General features: G+C 37.1%; 1 pseudogene; it reads left to right on the plus strand.

Annotated features, from left to right (window-relative positions):
* The first annotated feature begins 4519 nt into the window (after positions 1-4519).
* Positions 4520-11690, plus strand: LOC148016457 (uncharacterized; annotated as a pseudogene).
* Positions 11691-24776: the final 13086 nt, after the last annotated feature.

The raw sequence follows: 24776 nt of genomic DNA on the forward strand, positions 1-24776 counted from the left end.
TTTTGTAGTAACTCCATGCTCTTCATCATATTGACGTGCCCAGCAATCAGAAGCCACATGGCCTTTCTTATCACAATAAGAACAATGTTTGTTAGGATAAGAAAGACGAGAAGATTTACCACCTTGATTAGAGCGTCCACCCTGCTGAAAACGTGAAGCGAGACGCTGGCAAGCAACAAAAGCAGGATCAAAATCCCTTTGTTCGCGAGTGACCAAAACAACATCAGATTTTTTCAAATGATTCTCATGGCATTGAGAATATTCAATAAGAGATATACATGCTTTATCAAAGTGGATATCATCCTTGTTAGACAAAATAATGATGATATTGTCATATAAAGGATCTTTGATGGTATGAAGAAGTTGAGTAACAATTTGTTAGACAAAATAGTGATGATATTGTCATATAAAGGATCTTTGATGATATGAAGAAGTTAAGTAACAATCTGATTTTTAGCAATAGGAGCACGACAGCACCAAGTTGATTAATAATGTCTTTAAAAGCCTTGATATGAGAGTGCATGGAAGTACCAACTTTATATTGAAGATTCTTCAAACAAGTTTGAAGATATAAAATTTTGGTGACCGATTTCTTCTCAAACGTTGAGATAAGATACTCCCAAACAGCATGAGAGGTTTCCAGATAAAAGACATCCAACATAAGTGAGTCAGGAAGTGCAGACAATATATAACAACAATCCGCTTTGTCACGACGAATCCAATCAGTATGATCAATTTTCCATTGTTCAAATAATAGGCCATCAGTAATCAAAGAATTCTCATTCATCACATCAATAGGTTGAACTGGGCAAGACAGGTCACCCAAAACAATATCAAATAATTTGTCACCTTCAAGAATTAGCATCATCTTTGCTTTCCACCTAGGAAAGCCTTGTCCTTGGAAGAAGGGAGCTGAATAAATGTATATCCGTTAACAATTACACAATTGGCCATGCCTGTATGTCGAGAGAAAACAAATAAGATGAGATCGCAAAATCTACAAACCATAAACAAGACGAGCGTAGTTGAGACGCATGACAATTGAAATAGGGAGATGCACGTAAGAATGACGAAAAGTATTGAGTGACTAAAAAGAAAGCCCGAAATAGAGAGACATAAGGTGCAAGATGAGATGACGTGTATAAGAAAAGTGCTATTTCGGTCGAACAAAGAACGTGAACAAGAATAAAACATCGCTAAAAATAGCAAGATGTTTGCTTGTTGTAATCAATGTCATTAACAAAGACAAGCAATTAATGAACTATAATTGGGGATTAACGAACTGTAATTAGAATTACAATTTTAAATAAAGAATCACATATTCGAGCATAATTGTTGTCTTGAATCCTGAACTATCATAACTTTTGATCCACAACTCCGATAGACAAGCGGTTTTGACAAGATTTAAGAGCACGACAAGAGCTACGCATCCAGATCTGGTTTTGTTTTTAAAGACAACCTAGAAAAGTACACATTACTCTCCTTGCATCCTCTATGAAATAATCCTATTTTAGGCACTATAAGGAAATGGGCAAATAGTGGCGGTCATTTCCAACGGAAAACAACAATGTCACAAATGCTTTTGGCACCTTTTTTTTTCTCAAAATAGCATCACCATTTGCGTTGCTAACAGTGTACATCTTTTTGAGAAAAAAATGTCAAAAACCCGAGCATTGCATTTTGCCTCAAACAGTTTCAAGAGAGAGTTAGAGAGATTGTAGCTTTTGGAGGGAGAGGGAGATGGAGAGGAAGAGTGAAAGAGAGATAAGGAGAGCTTCTTGCTGCCGCCGTTGCCACCACCACCCTATGAGAAGAAGAGGGAAAAGTGCACAAAGGAGAAAGAAGGGATGTCATGAAGAGGAGACAAAGAATCCAGCCTCGGACCTTTGCGTTGGTACATTTCCTTTTCTTGCTTTGTTCTTGTTCTTTTTTCTTTTCTTTTGTTTGTTTTTCTTGAGGATGAGATGCAATGATGAGAGAGAGAGTGGAAAGGAGAGAGAGAGAAGAAGGAAGGAAAAGGAAGAGACAGTAAGAGAGGTAGAGAAAAAAATATGAAAGATAACAAAGAAAGAAAAAGAGAGAGAGAAAGGGAAGAAGAGAGAAGAATGAGTGAGATAAACCATAAGGGGGCAGAGAGAAACAAAGAGAGAGGCAACAAAGAAGAAGAAAGAGAGAAAGAAAGAGAGGGGGAGATAAAAAGAAACAGAGAGTGAAAGGAGAGGTGGATAAAAGGGTGAAGTAAAGAGAGGAAGGAAAGTGGAAAAAAAGGAGAGAGCTAGAAAGAGAAGGGGATAAAAAGGGACAAAAAGAGGGAGAAAAAGAGAGATAGAGAAAAAAAAAGAGCGAGAGAGAAAAATGAAAACAATGAGAGAATTAGAGAGAACGAAATGATGGAAAGATAATGGTAGAGGGGAAAGAGAGGAACGGAGAGGCGTGGGGAGAGAGAGTCTTTCAATATCTTGTTTTATGAGTTCTTTATTTTCTATCTTTGATTTTGATTTTAACAATATGCATTGAATGCGAGTGGGGAGAAAATGAGAGAAAGACATAGAGAAAAGAAAGGAGGGAAAGAAATATTTATAGAAAGAGAGGGGAAGAGAGAGGCAAAGAAGGATGAAGGGAGGCAAATAAAAAACGAAAATGAGAAAGAGAATGTAAAAGGTGGGAAGAGAAAAACATAAAAAGTAAGGGAGGTAAATAAAAAAGGAGAGAGAGAGAGAGAGAGAGAGAGAAAGAGGAGAGAGAGAGAGATGGGGAGAGAAATAAAAGCGGATATAGATAAGGACAAAGGGACATGGAGAGAAAAGGAATGGATAAAGAGATATGGAGGGAGGTCAACAAATAAAGGAAAAGGGAGAGAAAGAGGAGTAGAGATTCAAATGAAGGAAGATAATAAATGAGAGGAACAAGAACCTATTGTTTGGCATAGCATAGACCAAATGGAAAATGATGCAGATAGTCATGATGTCCAAGATTGTGAGGCCTATCTTAATCAGTGTGTCATGTATCCTTACTCTCAATGCAAGATGGCAATCAGAGGAAAGCATTGCTTGTCTATAGAACACATACGGTGCTTCAGGGAGTTCCAATCTAAGATCATTTATCATATGATCTCCGACTTTGAGTGAACGGTAAGAAAAGTGTGTATCCATTATGCCTTACATTCGCAAACTAATTGAATATCATATACAAAAACATTAGATGTGCCCATAAATTTATACATGGCGGTAATTCCTCATCCCAAGGAGGAATGTACCTATTGCAACTAGTTAGAATAGTTTGTGGGTGTGCGATGGATGGAGTGCTTGAGCCAATCCACTGAATAAAAGCCATGACTCAGTCTACATCCTTGATACTAGAGGAGATTGTAAGCCTTTTGCACCTTCCTGTAATCTTGGAGTTTGAGATGGACGCAATGATCGATGCATTGATACCCATGGATGCCAAGTCATCTAATCCATTGAGAGAGAAAGCATCCATACCATTATATGATGGGTGCCGAGTATCTCACCTAAAGACGCTCCTTGCACTTTTAAGAGTGCAAGCAAAATACAAGTAGAGCGATGTAAGTTTGATTGAGTTGTTCAAGTATATTTTATGTATGCTCCATTGTTAGTTTTTACTCCATTATTAAAAAAACTAGTGCTTTTTCAAGGTGTTTTATGATTTTTTTCCAAGTTGCTAAAGTATCATATATTACCACTTGAAAATGAGATACCTGAGTCTCATGATGATGTGCGACACATTTTATGAAAGCTTGGCATAGACTACAATAGTATCCATGCATGTGTCAACGATTGCGTGTTATTTCAAGGAGACTACGGGACTATATGGAGACATGCCCAAAGTGTGGTGCTCTTAGGTATTGACAAGACTTGTAAGGGCAAACCATCCCTTAGAAAGTTCTTAGACACTTTTCACTTATACTACATATATGTCACATGTTTCGTACATCGGGAATGGCGAGCTTGACAATGTGGCATGTAGCAGATTCATGCATATGGAGCCACATTGACTCTATCTTTCTAGGCTCTGCCTAAAAGCCAAGCAGTCTTCGGGTTGGTCTTGCTATGAATGGTGTGAACCCATTTGGTCTCCGCTCAACCTCTTACACTGTGTGACTTGTAGTCCTTGTTAACTATCACATTTAGCTGTGATTGTCACATCTTAGCATTGTTGGACCTTTATCATATACTCGGATGTGCCATAATATACTTCTTAACCATATTTCTATTGAGATGTAGAGAGAGAGCATATGTAGAGATGCGAGAGGGAGAGAAGAGACACACCATATACACCCCTAAATACTACATCATGTTGATCATAATCTACATATATATAGGTGAGACCTAGTCTAGATAGGAAGAGCTATATATAGCTCCAACACCCCACTCAAACAAAGGTTTCTAGTTCCGGATGAAAAAAACAGGTGGGGAGCATAAGGGAAAAACCTAAGCTCCTATATACAAATATATAAACATGATCAAGAAGGATTTTTGTGTGCATATAAACTGAATTCATGCATGTGAAGTGAAACTAAATATGTATAAACAAAGATGACCAAGAGATCTGAGGTGTATGTGCATGTGCAAACTGGATTGTGCTTGCAAGGAGTATTGATAATGGCACTACAATGTCATAGTAGATTAATTTCCAAAGTTTGAAGTTGAGACAACTCCAAGTTACGAGCATTGCAGAGTGAAGCACACTTTATTGAGCCATTTGGTGAATATATCTGCAGTCATTTCATCACTTAGACAATTTTCAATCATGATCATGTCTTTCTTTACTTCATATTGAATATAATAATAATGCACTGCAATATGCTTAGACTTGTTATGTTGAACATGGTATTTGGGAAGAATAATAGCACTTTGGTTATGACATTGAAGTGGTGTGTTAGAGAGAGGAGGATAGCCAATATCTTATAGAACTTGTCAAAGGCATACTAACTCTTAAGCCAGTAAAGATGCGGCTACATATTTAGCCTTTGTAGTGAAAATAGCAATACAATGTTGTTCTTGCTAGTCCAAGAAACAAGACAACCATTGATAAAGAAACAACTTCCACTTATAAAATACATAGATAAGTGTGAGCTTTCTAAATCTAAATCTATATAATCGGAAATTTGAAGTGAATGTAGAGAATCAAAGTTTTGTTGACACCCATAAACCAATCCAAAATCTTTAGTGACTATCAAATATTTCAAAACTTCTTTAGCTGTGGTCGAATGTTTAATGCATGGACAAGTAAGACATTGTCCAAGAAAATTTGTAGCAAAAAGATTTGTGAGAAACCTTTGGCAACTAGCCTTGCTTTGAATTAGTCAAATGTTCCATATTCTTTTGTTTTATTTTTATAAACCCACTTGCATTTAGTAGCAATATGTCCAAGTGGTAACTCAATTTGATCCCCTCTACCTGTAGAGAGAAGAGATTCATACTCATCTTCCATGGTCTCCTGCCTTTGTTTCTTTTGTCGGGATGACATGGCATCACTATAAAAGATAGGGTCTTCACAAATATTGAGAGCATTCTCAAGAATATCAACATCATAAACATGACAAGTACCATGCTCATTACTTGGGGGGTTCACTATATATATGTTCTCTATATAACGTGCATTCATGGCCTATTTATAAATATCCTAATCTAAGAATTTTTCTTGAATAAAAAACAACACTTTTCTATTCAATCTGTAAGTAACCCCTTTATATGACACCCTTCTCTATGTAGAAAATGTATAAAGTTGGTGTTTTAAGAACCCCTTATTTTGAACTCACGTTATATATACATATACTCGTGAGTGATCCCCCCGAGGCTCATTATCAATTGGAAGATCAATATAGAGATCAATGCCAAGGTCATCATCAGCAATAATAGGTATAGGTTGTGAATCCTAATTTGAAGAGTCAATATTATCCCATGAAGGAGGATCATCATTATATAGAAAAGGAAAAGAAGTGAGTAATGACTTTCTGTCACCAACATCCTCTAGTGACCACGTCCACCCAACATCCTCCTAAGACCATGTGCTGCCCATAAGTTGCTAATTGAAAACAACATCACGACTTATGATTACCTTCTTGGAAGATGGATCATAAAACTTGTATCCCTTAGGAAAAGTTGAATATCTAATGAAAATAACTTTCAAACTGGGAGGATCAAATTTATTGAGAGTCTCTTTGGGTAGATGAATATAAGCAATATATCCAAATGTTGTAAAATATGAAACAAAAAGAGTTTCACATGTCCAAGTAGTAATCAATATTTTACCAAAATTAAAAGTTGTAGAATGATGATTTTGCACAAATACTAGTGTTAAGATTGCTTTAGAGCCTAGAAACATTGAGATAAGACAGAATGAATGAGCATACATTGCATGGTATTAAGAATAGTCCTATTTTTGTGTTTAGTAATACCATTCTATTGAGGAGAGTAGGGAACATTATATTCATGATGAATACCCTAATCATTACAATAATCATCAAAATCATTTGAAATGTATTCTCCACCATTATTAGTGCAAAGTTTGTTGATGGAATGACCAATATGAAGTTCTGTAGCTTTTTCTTATTTCTTAAAAGATAATAAAGCTTCTAATTTGTGTCGTAAGAGAAAAAAAATGGTGTATGTTGAGAAGTCATCAATTAAGGTCATGAAATACCATAATTGAGGATTTGATGAAAGAAAATGTCCACAAATATTAGTGTGACTAAGATCAAGCAAATCTCTAGAATGACTTGTGGTGGAAATGGAAAAGGGCTTGCAAAAATGCTTTTCAAGAACAAAATATTCACAAATACCCATATGAGGATGAGCTTTGAGTTCCATACCTTGAAATAGGTCACGTCGATAAAGATCAACAAGCTTAAATAATTTAGAGTGAACAAAGCGATGATGCCATATTTTGTTGTTAAGATTACCAAGAGTTATAACAACATTAACAACATCTTTATTTAAAGATAACTCAAAAATATTACCACTTCAAGGAGCAACAACTATGGTTTGGCCATCTATCTCAATGTGATACTTGGTATGGTCAAAACCAACAAAGACCAAGATCCACAAGTCTTGCAACTAAAAGAAGATTCCTTTGTAGATCCAGGACATGTAAAAATCCAATCAAATTTCTTATTGAAGAAAGAGTATAGATATATAAATCACCTATGCCTTTGATTTGGCAAGGTGTGTCATCAACAAGATAAACCAATTTGTTAAGAGGAATAGAATGATAATTATGTAACCATTGGAACTAATATGTCATGTTTCTTGTAGCACTAGAATCAATAATAAAAAGAGATCCATCACGAACATGAAGTATCATTTTTGAAGAGATAGAACAACTCACAAAATTTGCTTCTTTAGTAGTGTTGTCATGTATAGCAGCATATACTCTATTATGATCTGAATCAAAACGCCTCTTGAAACATAAATGGGTCGGATGATCACTCTTTTTGTAGTAGCCACAAGAAAAAAAATCTCTCGGTAAACATGATTGTTTATTTATAATACCATGTTCATCATCATATTGTTTTGCCCAACAATCATTTGTAGTGTGACCATTTCTAGTCCAATAAGAACAATATATGTTAGAAAACTTGAGATGAGAGAAGTTACCACCATGACGACACCTATATGTAGAGCATGAGAAGGGACGCCTTCGAGTAAGTAAATCTTGGCCGATTTTTTTTTACTCTTTAGCCTCTTGTAAGAGCATAAATGTTTCTTGATTTATGTATCGTCATTCATGTCATTGTGAGTAACCTTGTCAAATTATCTAATATAAATACTAAAACTAGGAAATTACAATTGAAGTCTGAGCTAAATAATGTGAATCATACTAATTGTCTATTAATGACTATGTATTGAAAATTAAGAGCATTGTTAAAGCTCTTGGAGCTATTAAAGTATAGGTTGATGATAATGATATAATGGCTCCAGGTTTTGGTGGTTTGGGTGAGGAGTAGAATAATCTCCAAATGTCCATCAACACAAGGGACACCATTCTTGAATTTACAGGCCTAATATCAATGTTGATATTAAAAGAGAAAACTTTGGAACTTGCTACATCTTCATCACAAAGCAATAATAGTTCACAATAGGTACTCTATTCTAATAGAAGTAGAGATAGAGGTTGTGGTGGTAGAGGTTGTAGTGGTAGCCATTACAAGCAAAATGAGAGGCCATCTCATGACTCATAAGAGTAGTCACATATAGGTGGTAAAGGCTAGTCTCTTAAGGTAGAGAGAGCCATAAAGGATGTGGCATACGTAATGTAGGCTATGATAATAGAGAATGCTATATTTGTGGTAAAAAATGTCATATTTTACATGATATCCAGAAAATAGAAGTGAAAAATAAAATAAATGGGAGAAGATAGCATAATAAATGTGCATGTATTAATGATCAGGTTGATAATGAGAACTTATTTGTTATACATCACATGATGAATGTAGTAAATGTAGATGCCTCAGCAATAATGAATGATGATGTATGGTATGTGGATTCTAGTGCATCTAACAATATGACATAGATGAAGGCATTTTTTGCTTCAGAATATTTACACCTAGAAACCAAGATTAGGTAGGCATGGAGCTCACGAAATGAATCTAAAGACAAGGAAGGAAAAACACACAAGGACATTGTGGTAGAGAGAAGAGGTTGTTTTCATATAATGTCTATGTTTAAAGTTTTGTAGACATGGATGTTGGGGCCTAAAATGGTCCCTCCGACAGTAGCTCTAAGGCACTAACTGGGCCTCTACTACTCATCTCAAACCACCCCACATAGCCTTGTGCTGGCTAGGAGTGTTTAAAAACTTTTTATTTTTGTGGTTTTTTAGTCCAACAAATAATTATTTCCCTACACTCTTCGGAGGGAGTCCCTAAACATGCTAATGTTATACACCATGTAAGCACACACAAAGGGAGAGGCCCTCAGTTCCACTACAGCTCTACTACACCTTGGGGATTGGCCCCAAGATGCGTTGTGAAACATATAACACAATCGAAACATAGTCCAATCTTTCAATTGATCGATCTAGGAGATAATAGATAAACCTCACTAGATATTTCCCAAGGAACAGAATATCTAGCCATACGGCTTAAGGTACTTCACACTCTCCACGTAGGTCATCACTCAGGAAAACAATTGCTATTCATCCAAGATATGGTACCATATGGTGTGTGCAATGCAATTGTGTATAACGAGTGTGCTCAAACAATTTTATTCACTAAAAATTAGCATTGTGAAAGCATGAAGATAGTTATTTTCATGCTTTTCTTCTAAACCAAGAGTACTCTATTACTTAGGGCTAGTACTGAGCTTTCTCGTGCTACTAGACTCTTTTAATTTTAGAAAACAGTGTACCCTATATGATATGCATCATAAAAAAATCCAAATTCAACATACTTTAAACACTTAACAATCCCCTTCTCCCTACTAGTTAAGATTGTGCACTCATTGTAGGTTTAAGGCATATTTTTTATGAATTTCTCTTTTAGACGATGTCATACTGCTGCGCATCCGAGGTGTGGAATCCATCAAAAAGTTGTGTGTGTGACATTTGTTACTTTTTACATACTTAGTCATTGTGTTTGCATTTTGTTCTGTGTGGGCACTATAGGGAGGGAGAGCTCTCCATTTGTATGATAAAATGCAGCGGTCAGGTTTGAGAATTGGAAAATATTCCTATGTTGTTGCATTAAAAGCATGTGCCTTGACATCAAACATTGATCGGGGAAGGCTTATCCATAAGCAGATCATGGAGAGTGGGATACAATAAAAATTTATGTTGGAGAATACACTTGTTGCTATGTATTCAAAGTGTGGGGATTTTGAAGAGGCAAGGAAAGTCTTTGATAATATGCCTCATCGTGACGTGGTCTCCTGGGGGTGCATTGATCACGAGACATGCACAACATGGAGAAGGCCTTCTATCTCTTGAGTATTTTGAGCAAATGCAGCTTGATGGCATAAAGCCAAATAAAGTGATCTTTGTAAGCATGTTGAGAGCCTGTGCATGTTACAGATTCTACTGTGGATGAACTTGCTGTGACTGGTCTGAATGGAGCTGAATGTATTAATCATATAGAAAGTGAACAAGAATAGGTTACTCCTGTCATTAAAAAATCCTTCAATCAAAATGGGAATGCTTGATCAAATCATGGATGATACCAAGAGAGATGGTTGTATTGCTATTGAAAGCACATGTCAAGCTGTAACTGGCCATAGAAACGAGGAAGATGTTGATGTAAGAAATGTTTGCTATTCAATGATAGCAGCAAAATCTTTGCATCATAGACCTGATGATAAACACTGCAGCAATGTTGAAGATGAAGGGGTAGTAGACAGCTTTTCGGCGAAAGATGCAGAAAATGTGAACCATGGTGATGGGGATACCCAGAAAATTCACTCAATCGCATTAATTGAAGTTAAGGATCTAACTACAAATATTATTAGCTCTTCTGCAAACAAAATGAGAATTTGGGGGAAAAATTTGGCCACCATGCAGTAAAAATAGAACTATTCGGTTGGGGAAGAAAAAGCAACGAACGGCAAAACAGAGGGGGAGCTGAGTACTTTCCAGATCAAGCAGATGTTCAATGCTTGCATCAATGGAAAAAGGTTTTGAATCCTGATCTTGTAAAAGGGCCATGGAAAAAAGAGGAAGATGAAAAGATAGTAGATCTTGTGAGTAAGTTTGGTGCAAAGAAATGGTCTATGATAGCACAAACCTTACGAGGACGCATTGGGAAGCAGTGCAGAGAAAGATGCTATAATCATTTGAATCCTATTATAAAAAAGGATGCATGGACTCCAGAGGAGGAGATGGCGCTAGTTCAAGCTCATGAAATCTATGGAAACAAATGGGCGGAGATTGCAAAGTTTTTACCTGGGAGCTAAAGCTGATGCTAAGGGGTGCAGAGTTGAGAGGAGCTATTGAAGGGGAAGAGAAGTAAAGACGAAGAAAAGCGCACAGGGAGCAGGCTCTTAAGTGATCCGTCGAGCTCTTCTTTGCTAGCACTCCTTCGAGGAGAGAGCAAATGTTGTTCGTTTGCGAAGACAATTGTGCAGGAGAACTGACAATCACAAGTAGCTAGCTAGCCACCTCCTATGATTGTAATGGATTTGGTTGTCTCTAGTGGAAGTTCTCTCCAGACGGCAAGCTACTTGGAAGCTCATCTACCGATAAGAAAATCATGATATGGGTGCTACTGATGACACCTTTCTGAAAGAATTCGAGGGCCACAACAAAGGCATTTCGGACTTTGCCTGGTCATCTGATTCATGGTACATTTGCACGGCTTCTGATGATGAGACCTTGCGTATTTGGGACGTTGAGACAGGAGAGTATGTGAAGACCTTGAGGGGCCATACGAATTTTGTGTTCTGTGTCGACTTCAATCCTCAGTCCAACTTGATAGTATCTGGCCCTTTTGACGAAACTATAAGGATTTGGGATGTGAAAAATAGGGAAATGCTTAAGAGTACTACCTGCACATTCAGAACCAGTTACAGCCAGTCAACTTTAACAGGGACGATTCATTGATAGCTTCCAGCAGCTATGATGGCATCCATAGAATCTGGGATTCTCACACTGGATATTGCCTGAAAACGCTGATTGATGATGAGAATCCACCTGTGACCTTTGTCAAGTCTTCACCTTGTTGTGATACACCAGATTGAGATTCTGGACATGGCATGTCCAAAAACAGCATAACTGATGTCCTGTGGTGACAACCTTTCCAACAGCAGAAAAATTGGTATCAGGCTCTTTGCAATTCATTGTCTTTGTAGTTATTGCTCATTGATACCTGGTTTTGCTGCATGAAACAACATTGGCACCTGCCAGGATGAGTAGCACCCTGCAAATAGGTGAATCCATCAATCATGAAAATGGAACAAGAGTCTTCAGCCGGTGCTGAAATCCCTGAAGCTTATTGAAATCCATCCATCATGAAAATGGAACAAGAGTCTTCAGCCCTGGTGTTGAAATCCCTGAAGCTTATTGATCACATAAATGTACATTGTTTTCTATCATCTGGAGAATGAACATGCCCTCCGTTTTCTGTTGCTTTTGCTGCTCATAAGTCCTCTCATCTTGCTTATTCATATGATTGATCTTCTATCCTAAAATTAGTCAAGGTCCTCTGTGGTCGCGACTTCGCTTTCAAAAACCCTTCTACATCTTTGGTGAACCCGATGTGAAAGCATCACATTTAAATTTTAGGATGGGAGATACTTCAGCATCAATTTCAGCCTCTTCTATGATTCTTGCTTTGTCCTCTACTTTAGCTCCATCATTGACTGCTGCTTCGAGTACTTCAACGGATGATTTAAAGCAGATTTTGTAGAATATGTCTATGTATATACAGCTTTAAAATCAGCAGACACAATTGTATATGCAGCAGCAACAACAATTACATCAACAAGAGTTGTCTCAGCAAAGGCAATTATATTCGGAGCAAGAGAATGCAATCAGCGTGACTAAGGCGATTGAAGCAGTTGAGAATGAAAAGAAGCTATTTGATGGCCGTAATGTTTCGGCTTATTTGAAGACGTATGAGATCAAGATGGGATCTTTTGGAGTACCAACAGGACTTATGAGTAAATATTTTCTTCGCCTTGTCACACCCGCCTTGAGGGCAAAAGTGACTGATCTTTTCCTTCAAAATTCGCATTGGCAAGATTTTAAGAAGGCCTTGAAAGAGGAGTATTTTCTTGAGGACTTTGGGATGGCTACACGGCGGTCATTCAAAGAGTGGGTCTACATGCCAAACAAAGGTTTAGCTGCTTGAGAATTCATACGAGAATTTGAAGAGAGGTATAGTTAGCTTGATGCTATAGAACAAAGAGCATTGGATGTTGAGAAAGTTGAGCTTTTCTTGCAAGCTGCAGATCCTGCTCTTCAGAAAGAATTAGGAGAGCTTCTTGAGGATCGCACGAAGCCTATGGGTCTTAAAACAGATTGGCAAGATGCCCAAGATGCGGTCTCGACTTTGACCAAGAGGCGGATATGGAAGACCTGCCTACAGAATGTATCTATGACGCCGACACCGTCTTCTTCTCCTCTGTCTGCTTCTACCCCTGTTATTTCTTCCCTTCCTCAGCCAGTTACTTGGACTATGCCAGTGCCTACTGTTTCTAATCCTCCTGTTCCTCCTATTCCAAGACCGATGTCGACTCCTTCTGCTTCAAAATCATCCGCTCTATCGGTTCCTTCCTCTCTTGATGACAAAATGAACTAATACTTCTAATTTGAACAAGTTCATATATCAAATCATCATTTGTGCAAAGATTTCAATCAAGTATAAACAATGAAACAACTTATCTTCCTTGTTGTTGCTATGCATCCATAGCTGTGATACCATGTTGAGAGAGAGAGAGAGAGCACGAGAGAGATACACAAGACATGCTCCCAAAGAATGATTCATATTGATGTAGAGTTAGTATATATATAGGTGAGACCCAAGTCAAGTGAGAGATGATATATATAGTTGTAACAGAGGTAACGAAACAAATAAGTCTATCCCACTATCAGATGTGTTGCTATATTGCTCAATAACTTCATCATCATCAACCACATTATTGTCCTCTTCTGCATTTCCTTGAACATCCTCGTGAGATTCATCTTGTACTATATCACGCATATCATCCATTATGGTGTCATCATGTACATCATCATTAATTGTTGGATTGTCATCCGCTATCTCTATGTCAGTAATATTACCATATATTGGTTTTGAACGATTAGATATAGGGATGATATACCACCATTGGTTATTGTTTACCATTGGATGATACACAACCTGTATTTGAAAAACAAAAGCAAGAAACTTAAATACTTATTATATTGTGTATATGTATCACATGTATACATTTAAAAAATTTAGCTTTTACATATATACTTGCTCATATTGTTGAGGTAGTACTAATGTGTCATTCTTGTTTTGGTGAAATTTTCTAGAGTCAATGATTAAAAAACCACTTGGATGACGTCTGATATTGCAATGCTCACCATTTGTTACCACTTCTTTAAAACACTTCACATCCAGTACATATATAAAGAATCATCTAAAGTCAAGCTTTAGAATATCTTGGGTCAAGCCACAATAACCTTCCATGGTACCATTGGCATCCTCAAAGTGAGCAAGGACACCACAATCTTGGGTATTTTTCTTTTCATCTATACGTTGAGTTCGAAGATGTTTACCCTCACACCAAATAGCATTGAATAATATTCACTAGTAGTAAAGATTAAGATCAAACATATCAATTTATTATATAAAATATAACTAGAAATAAATTAATTGATAGTATGTCTCACCTTTGATAAGCAACCCCGTGTGTATTTCCACTCTTCTTGAGATATATTAATTTCTTCTTTTTTTTTCATTCTCTCTATTTCCTCATGTAACCAATCTATATCAATATGATGTGGGAGTGCATTTAGATGATCTGAAAATGAGACATTACGTCCATATTTGGTGCGAAATGCTTGTCTTTCGCTTTTTCTTATTTCCCTTGCTTCATTATATAGTGTCACCCATTTTCTCATTACATCACTATTGAGCACACAAAAACTATTTAACTTACGAAGTTCTTCTTTTGTTAGCACTTTACTCATTTCTTTTCCTTGAGGTATTATAGAGGTCATCCTCAAGTCTTCATCGTCTTTCCATAGTCGTGGTTGAGAGGGATCCACTTGAGCAAGATATTCAGAGATATAAACAAGGGATGATTGCACTAACCAACCCTCAGGCTGTGCTTTTTGCCTCACAAAATCTTTCAAGGTTTTCATGAAGCGCTCAAGAAAAAACATCCACCTTGCATGAACTGCTCCACAAAGTGTGATCTCATCAATCAAATGTACGAGTAAATGTAATTGAGTAGTCAAAATGGAGTGAGGAAAATTGTCCTCCACCAAACAAACCACCTCAACAGATAATACTTGAGAATCTTGCAATGTGTTTGGATCAATTTCCTTCGAGCTCACATATATGTCAGGATGTATTTGACAATTGTTTATTTTTGTGTAGAAATTCAAAGAGGTTCACTATATGATGTATGCAATATATAATGAAAAAATACAATATATACACACCTCACAAGCTCTGCCATCTTGTAAATGATATCACGTACATCTTTGGATACACAATGGAATATGCTAGTAGGAAGTATGAACTGAATGTAAATAATATTCATATATCAAATGATTAGTTGAGAAAAAATTCATTATACCCCAAAGTTTACACATAGTTACTCCACTAATTACTATATTCATAGTTAGAGATACCCTTACTTGAATTATTTTGTGCCAATCATGGGACTTCAAACCAAATAGTTGTTATACACATCTTTTCTTTTTCTTTATGAAGGCTCCCTTGAGGCATCTCATACATCCTGTGGGTGTTCGAAAGCTACATATATGTTCCTTCACCATTTTTCCCTCCTTCTTTGATAGCATCCAAGGTGCATGGGGTACCTCAATCTTTCCTCTAGGTCCAACATGTGGCTAGGCTCGTCTCATGCGACCAATGTTATGTAAATTCTCCCTTCCATTGATAGAATCACGAGCCCCTATCAAGTGATCCCATAATGTAGATACAATATTTTTGAATATGTGCATGGGGTCCAACATGTGATTGATCTTGAGTTCAATCCGATATGAAAGACGAAAAAATATAGAGAACCTAACAAACAAATAATATATTATGTAAACAATTCATCATGCTAAATACTTTACATTCAATCGAGAGAAATAACATATTTGGGATGGTCAATAGGAAGAAATCAATAATGATGATCATAGATAACCTTCTTTAAACGTATCGGCTTAGAGGAAACTAGAGAGGGACCGCAAACAGGACATGCATGATCTCCTGATATGGTTAAGCCTGAACAAACAAGTGAATTAACAACATGCAATTGATTCAAGTCTGAAATTTCAAATATAGAGTTATATACATGTACTTGAACACTCTCCATATCCTGAAAAGTCATGCATGGTCCACAACAACATGGCCTTCAATGTGAAATCTCTAGAGGATGCAGATGCGCTTATATCTTGCACCTCAATACCTTCCCATAACATTTCTAACTCTTCAATCAAAGGCTCTAAGTAAATGTCCATGTTTTTTACCTTGTGCTTTCCAGGAATCAGAAGGGACAACATTACATGTCCCTTTTTAATTACCATGGATGGAAGAATATTATAGTTCACCAATACCACTGGCCATACACTGTATGATGTGCTTTTGATGCCAAATGGATTGATTCCATCCATACCTAAACCAAATCTCAAATTTCTTGGCTCTTCTTTGAAAACGGGCCACAAATTTTCTATATGTTACCATGCCGGTGTGTCTGCAAGGATCCTCCATTTTCCATCACTTGAACGATGACTAGCATGCCATGACATGAGCTTTCCAATAGACTTACACTTGAACATAAGTTGAATATGTGGAATAATAAAAAATTATCGCAAAACCTTATGAGGAACATCCATTGACTTCATCTCCGCTTCGTATCTTGATTCACCACAAACAGGATACTCTGGTGCGAACTCATGAATTCTAGAAAATAAGACACAATCATTGACACATGTATGGATCTTGACATAATCAAGGCCTCCCAGAGATGTCAAGTAATGTCTTTCTTGCTCTCTCTTAGTTGGCAATTTGTTTTGTTTTGGAAGCATTTGTGATAATAACCTACATATATTTTTAAAAGTGATTTAAAAAACCACCAACATATATTTGTGTCTGATTTCAAAATAGAACAATTAATATTATGATTCATAAGCCAAAATGAATTGATACCTACTTCAATAACGCATTCAAACTAACATTATTCCATCTATAAATTGTTTGCAAGTTAAGTATCTCGAGGGACGCACGAAGAAGGGAGTACATACAATCTTCACACAACGGAGTAGACGATGCTACTTATAGTGGGTCATATGACTTCATAGAGTGACCTTCTCCCCGAACCAGTTACGAAAATAGATTATGTACCATGTTGTCCAAAATCTCATCCTCTACAATCTGATGGGGCATTTCATGAGGATTACTATCATGGTCGTCAGTCTTCACTCTTCTTGAAGACTCTGCCTCCTCAGGTCGAGGTTTTGTAGCCTCTCGACTCTCGGGAGGGAGCATCTGAGGATGTGGCACCGCATCCTGCTCAACCACAAAAGGAAGTTACATGTGCGTTGATATATATTTCAAACATAGACTAGCAATCTTAGTGTTAAAAACAATGAATACCAATGATTTTTCTCAGTCCCATTCTCCATACATACTGAGGTGTGACATTGCAACTCGACATGCTCGAAAAATATACCCTCGACAACGATCACACATGCATTTAATTTTTCGTGGCCATGCATCTCGATTATGAAGACGTAATGCTTTATCCGCACTTCAGGATGTGCTCGTTAACTCATCAGCATGCACCACACTAGGTGATAACGATGACATGATTAAACCTAATTCATGACAACATCAAATTTGTTATTAATATGTTTACATAAAAACTTCAAGGCGTATTAATTATTCTAAGATATTCAATTTTAAATACACAAAACTTATCATAAATACATAAAAAATTATGATAAGAACTTACTATCAAAACTTATCTTAAATACAAAAACTTATGATAAAAATGCAAGCGTGTTAAATGCGCGTCTATGTCTGCGTCTGTCTGTGTGTCTAATTCCGTGTCTATTAGCGCGTTTATGTAAACTTAGACGCACATATATACGCAGGAATAGACGCAAACGTCAAAATTCAAAAGAGACAAGTGTTTTTTTTTCAAACTGCGCCTTTCCTGTGTTTTTTGCACGTTCTGGAGCTCGAGTTCAGCTTACATGTAATCTACATCTACTAGTCTCTTCATGAATCACCTCCTCATGACTCACCTCTTCTTTCACTTCAAAGATATAAGAAGGAAAAGAAGACAACTAAAGAGAAGAAAGCCAAGGAGAGGAAGAAAGAGATAACAAAAGAGAGGAGAACAAGAGGCAAAGAGAGGAGACAACAAGCAGCAAGCATCAAGGGAGAACAACTCACCAAGGAGAGGAAGAAGGGGAAGGAACCAGCGCCACCACCCATCCACACCAAAGACCTAAGGTAAGTCCTCTCTCTCTCTTTCTGTATAAGGATCTATGATTGAAGTTTTTATATCACAAATAAATCATGGATGGCGGTTGATAGCTTGAGAGGGGCCGACTTAGCGCATTTGACAGTGTGTGTAGATTACAGTGCAGACGCTAACATAGACGCGCCGCTATGTTTGCTATTATCACATCTGCAGTCGCGTCTCCAAGAGCATGTATTCTACATCTCAGACGCGAGAATATACACGCTTAGCTGAGAAGCTTTGACTTCAGAGACGCGTCTGAGAGCGTGTCTATTCTGCATCTTAGACGCAAATATACACGTGCTCTGCTCAGAAGCTTTGACTTCTGGGCAGTGTCTGAGAGCATGTCTATTCTTTATCTCAGACACGAATATACACACGCTCTGCCCAGAAGGTTTGACTTGAGGAAAGCATCTGAGAGCGCATCTATTTTGCATCTCAGACGTGAATATACACCCGCTAACTCTGATAAAAAAATAAGTTTTTATTTCTGGAATTGTACGAACATGTTACATAATAGTACAGTTTACACAATATTGCAGTTTAGCAAATTTATCTTATTCCTATGTTTTGTTTACAAATGTAGTATCGTGGTTCATCTAGCAATGACCTAGATTTGGAGCGCATGAATGATACATTTGTCTTGTTCAGTAGAGGGGTCAATGCTTTTTTTGAAGGTTTTCCTAGTAAGGAAGACTTCATGGGAGAGATGATTAGACACCTTGGCCGCTCTCCCACAACAGACGAGGTGTTCAGCGTCATGTCTGGACCGCCTCTGACGTCTTTGCTTGGTACTGCTTCCCAAACACCTAATGTCCAAACGCCAATTGCAGGTACTCTACGTGCAGGGCCTCTACATGCATCGGCTGAAGCACAAGCGGTAGCCAACACACGTACATTTGCGGAAGCACGTGCATCCAGGGAGGCAGAGGGTAGTCAACAGACAGGGAGGAGGGAGAGTCGAGGGGGAGGACGAGGCTTGTGTAGGGGTTACCTAGGAGGTGGCGGGCGATCACTCTCACCAGAAAATCATGTAGAGGAGCATGTACGCCACTACTATAGAGCTACAAATACTGGTGGTATCTTCCATGATGATGAAGGAAGGGATGTAATGGCGTACATGAGGAGCGTCGTGCATGCAATGTATAAAGATTGTTTCGTTTACTTCAAGAATCAGAAAAGCGGCTTATGGTAGGTGTTGAGGACAGTCCATACGAGATACCCAAATCCTAAGGGTCAGCGATTCTCGAATGATTGGGGACACACAAAAGTGAGGGATTCGCTTTACAATAAAAGATCCCACCTCATGACATGTGTCAGGGAGTCACTGTGGAGACAAGAGGAGGGGCGTAGAGCCTATAGCCAACCACGTATGTGCCACCGCATAGAGTGGAAGAAAGCCATGAAGAAAGCAGTAGAGAAAGTGAAGAGTCGCCAGCATACAGAGGCAGGACGCATCCAAATGGAAACCATGGGATCTTACAGATTAAGCAGCAGAGAGTCATGGGAGGCAGAGTTTCTAAGAATATTTTGATTTCCAGTTTTTTAAAATTTATATTTTTTTCAATTCTTTATATAATTTGTTCTAATACATTGTGTCTCATAATTGTTTGTATATATCATAATTGTTTTGTAGACTACTATCATTGGTAGGATACCTACTTCTAGAGAGGTAGGTTACCGTCGAGGCCATAACCGCGCAGCCACATGTCTTCACTTCTATGAGGAGGGTCTCATCACTGAGGAGCAATACAACCGGGCTATGAGGATTCGATAGCCAGAGGAGGTATGTTTTTCTTACTTTCCTATCAAAAGTATGGCTAATTATAACTTTTTCTTTGCAATTGTACGTAAGCAACCTTTATCTTTTGTGTGTGTAGGCGAACCCCGATGTGGAGCATAGTGAGGAGGGGGATAGCGAGGCTAGTAGCGATGGTGATGCTAACGAAGATGTTTCTTCTTCAAATTCGTAGAGGAGCAGCATACCTCCTCTATGCCCTTGTTTCCTTGTTTTTCTATTATCCATCTTTGAGCCTACTACTTGCGGCCACGATTTAGGTTGCAAGCACTTAAACTCCCCATGTAAATGCGTTTTATATATAATGAATACATGGATTTTTTTTTTCAATTCTCGTGCCTTCAGAATACATGGTTTTTTTTTCCAATTTTTTGCTTCGCATCTATTTGTGCATCTAAATTGCAGAAAACACGTGTCTATAATCGTGTCTAGATTGCAGAGTACACGCGCCCATACACGTGCTATATAATTCAAATTAATAAAAAGAAATTAAATATATTTATAAAAAAAAGATATTTTTGGTTTTGCGGTCACGTCTACATTGGCTCATGTAAATGCGCGTCTATGCACGTGTCTATGTGTCCGTCTAATATTCCATGTAGACGCGCCTGTAGAAGCACAAAAGAAATTATATAAATAATAATTTTGGTTTTCGTGAGTGCATTTATTGATGCATGTATATGCGTGTCTATTGGTGTGTGTGGATTTCCTTATACATGCGACTATAGACGCGAAATGGTACACGCACAAACAGACGGGCTTATAGATGCGCTCGTAAGATTTTCTCTCAATTGAAAAATCACGTCTAAAAGTGCGTCTAAGAGGCCTTTTTGTTGTAGTGCTAGGGATTTGTAGGTTGCAAGCTTTTGGCTCCAACTAGAAATTGCCAACTAGAAGCTCTTTGTTTTTTTTTTCCCCTTCTGGCATACTCATTATGCATTAGTTTTTTAAATCAAATCCACATACTATGAAAGACTATGCATAGTAACATAGTTTAAGATAACTAAATGTTCATAATGGAAATGGCAAAGTGTCCTTTGCATTACTAAATGTGTTTTAAAGATATAAGAAATATGTATACATGATTTCAAAGCCACATACTATGGCTTGTAGTACCTAATATACTATGTACATAGCTTAGAGTATGTCCTTCAAAGAGCTATTACTACCGTCACCCTCTCCCTCCTCATCGTTGTCTTCATCTCTCTCCTCATTCTCATTATCATCACTTTCCTCACTATTGTGCTTTTTCTTCTCTACATCAATCCTTGCTTCGCTCCCTCCCTCTTGCAACACCTCATTGTCTTATTACCCCTATAAATGCAAAAAAATCAAACTTAGAATAGATAAGAATTTCTAATGTGTTTGACAAAAGAAAGAAATAAACAAATTCTTGATACAGTAATTTCACAACACTAGTGCTTTGTGACAACAGTCTCCTCATACAAATGTATTCATATATTGAAAGTGCTTTGACAATGCTTATAAGGATACTTGTGTTGGGAAGTGGGCACTTGGCCAATAATCCTCAACTAAAAAATGAAAACATCATGATTATTATATAAAATCAATCCCAGATAGTCACACATTAAAAATCAAGGAGAAAAATAGATGCTTAGAAAATCTTCTTCTCGTGTATCAATGCCTTCTAACCCAAATTGGTATGATTCAAATCACTCCATTTTGACTTACCACTCCTCCCTTTGTTATAGGTTTAAGATCCCAAGCTCTAGCTGACTTTGATCTCCTGTCCAATCTTTACCATATGTGGTATGCCCACTCTTTACCATGTGTGGTAATTGACATTGCCTTAGGATCTAAGCCTTGCTTTGGCCTCCTCTTATTTTCTGTTGCTCTATATTGTTTGAACATGGCCCTCTTGTTAGCAATCACCTTCTCGATTCTCTTCAGAGCTATTAAGGTAACTTCATGGAAAGGAAAAAAGTATTAAGTGTTTGTTAGTATTTAGATACATATGAGCTATTAAATCCAAAGAGGGGTTGTCTTGATGCATAAATCTTGATATGTATGTTACATTATATGTTTTTTCATTATATGCTAGATAATACTTTATTGGCAATAGAGAAGATAACTAAGATTTCATATACTCCATGATGATAATGTAGACCATAAGTCTTCACTAGAATCTTAAGGATAGCTCCTCCTGAATTGTTATTGATAAGTACAAGAGGGAAAAAAGTTTTAAAGTATATTTTCATTTTTGATTTAGAAAAGGGATATAGTTGTTGACCAAATAAATCATGATATTAGGAATATTTAAAATAGAAAAAAATGGATTACATAGGGGATTTTTAAATACCCTTTGAATGCAAGTTGTATATATGACCCATCGCTAGAAGGTGAACTCTCTTAGACCTCATTTGATATCTTTCCTACATATGGGTTTTTAAAATACCCTTTTAATGCATATTGTATGTATGAACCATAGAAGGTAAACTCCTTGAGACCTCATCTTATATCTTCTCTAAGTTTTCCTTCCACTACATAAGCAGAGCATCTTCATCAAGGTTTTACACATGCTCTTTAAGATAGCACATGCAGTCTTCATGCAACCATCTCTCAATTGTTGGCCCCTTATGCCTTGTTCTTTATCACGCATAGCTCTTTAATATTTCCAAGAAAAATATCCATCGAGTAGTACTAACAGCTTCTGCTACCTCAATCTCCTTCACCAGATGAATGATAACATGCACATGGATATCAAACAATGGCATAGGTAAATCCCTCTCCATAAAAAAAACAAGTTTCAAGACTCTTTTATGGAATGAGCCACACATGTATTTTTTTCTTGTGATCCAGTTACCCAAAAGAAAATATTTATTTAATAAGTCATATTTCCTTGCAACATGGTTCTCAAAACATTAGAGAGAGATTTTTTAATTATACTTAGTCTACTTGCTAAGTGCTAAGCAATGTCTTATATGTTTTCTGCTAGGAAACCATTAATGGAGAGGGGAAAAACATGTTATACACATTTAATGTACATACCTACAATTGCATGAAAGATCAATTCATATGTACTCAACAATTAGAAAAGAAATTTCACCGTAAGGATATTATGCCAATCATGTGTCTTAAGAGAAGGTAGAGTGTCATCATCTACAATATATAAGTTTCGTCTTGATCCTCCATATCCCATAGGCACACCAATGAGGTGTAATTTTTTATCTTTCTTCAAGATTTTGTGTGGGTTAGAAGCCATAGAGTTGGATTATACTCAATGTTAGTTTACCACTCTATGATGGGCCATAAGGCTAATTTAGAGATTTGTCTCCTCAAATCCTTTCTAGATACCTCAATATCCTTTGATCCCATGAGATGTTTTTAGAGAAGGTAACAAATTATTCTTAAAAATATGCATTAGATCAAGAAGATGTGTGATCTTAAAATATTTCCAATAGTTCAAAGAATACAATATGGACAATGAGGGAGCCATCGATTACCCCAATGGCTTCTAAGCATTCTTGATCCTTTTAGTTCATGACCTCTCACAATGGATCAATAGTAGGTGGACATTTAGTCTAGTTTTGATACTAGTCCATTCGAGTTTGACATACAAGACATCATCCACTATGATATTTCCATTGAAATGTTGTGCTTGCAAAAGGTCACATACTAGATAGTCTTCTAATAAGAAGCATCCAACATGACAAAGGTAAATAATTTTGATCAAAATTTTGCTACAAGTTGATTTCAGTCAAACATCACATGGTGGACAAGCCTTGTAGACCTTGGTAGACAAAGATATGAAAAATCAATTAGTTTAGTTTGCATTATTGGGGGGTTGGAAAGGTGTAGGCCTTGCAAACCTTGGTAGACAAAGATATGAAAAATCAATTAGTTTAGTTGGCATTATTAGGGGGTTGGAAAGGTGTAGGCCTAAATTCATTAGGGATCAAAGAACAAAAAAGAAAAATGGAAGAAAGGTCCATTGCAACAAGAACTCTTGGAAAAAATCTAGAACAAAGAAATAGATAGACTCAACAAGCAACTGTATTACTCTTCTACAAGAGTGTAATAAATCCCTTTAAGTTGAATACACTATGCCTAAGACAATAGCTTTAGCAAACTCTATCTAAGATGATTTTTCAATACCAGTATCTTAGCCTTAAAAAAATTACAATACTAAGTACCAAGGAATCTTTTAGTCATCACCTACAATAGTAGGCAAAGAAATCTTTAGATCTATCCCAAAATAACCTCTTATAGATAGGCCTCTATCTAGGCTAATGGCTGAACCAATCTAAACATAGAAACATTCATACCCTAAATACTTGACTACTTTCCTTACTGTAGGGACAATCAATTCGTAAAGATAAGGAACTAGAGTTTGTCCCTAAGGTTCTTAAAAGAAGAAACCCTAGGCCTGACATACGTCAGCTTAAAGAATCTAAACAGATTATTCCATCGCAGGACTTGCGCAACAAGTATGAAATCATTTAGTGTTGTGATTGATTCACAAGGAAAAAGGGTTTTAAAAAAAAACCCTCATCAAGGACGGCAGATCCCTACGCAAGTTATCTTGCAAAAAGCTGTATTTTTGGATATCCTTCTAAATAAGGAGAGTTGTAAATCAGAAACTAGCATATCTAAGGAACTTAGGGTTAACCAAATTGGGTATGCCCTACACCGGAATGTAAAAGATCTTGCCAATTTACAAGACACCTTGGGAACGAGTGCTGTTACACTCAAAAGGAAAGAACACTTCCTTTGAAGTTTGCCAAACAACTCGGTTGATTAACAAAAATGTTTGTGCTTGCTAGAGATTTTAGAGCTCTGTTTGAATTATGAATTACAAATTAAATGAGTAC

Source organism: Lygodium microphyllum, chromosome 23 (genome assembly GCF_053477565.2).
Source record: "Lygodium microphyllum isolate KBCC chromosome 23, Lygodium_microphyllum_v1.1.10, whole genome shotgun sequence".
NCBI classification, from domain to species: Eukaryota; Viridiplantae; Streptophyta; class Polypodiopsida; order Schizaeales; family Lygodiaceae; genus Lygodium; species Lygodium microphyllum.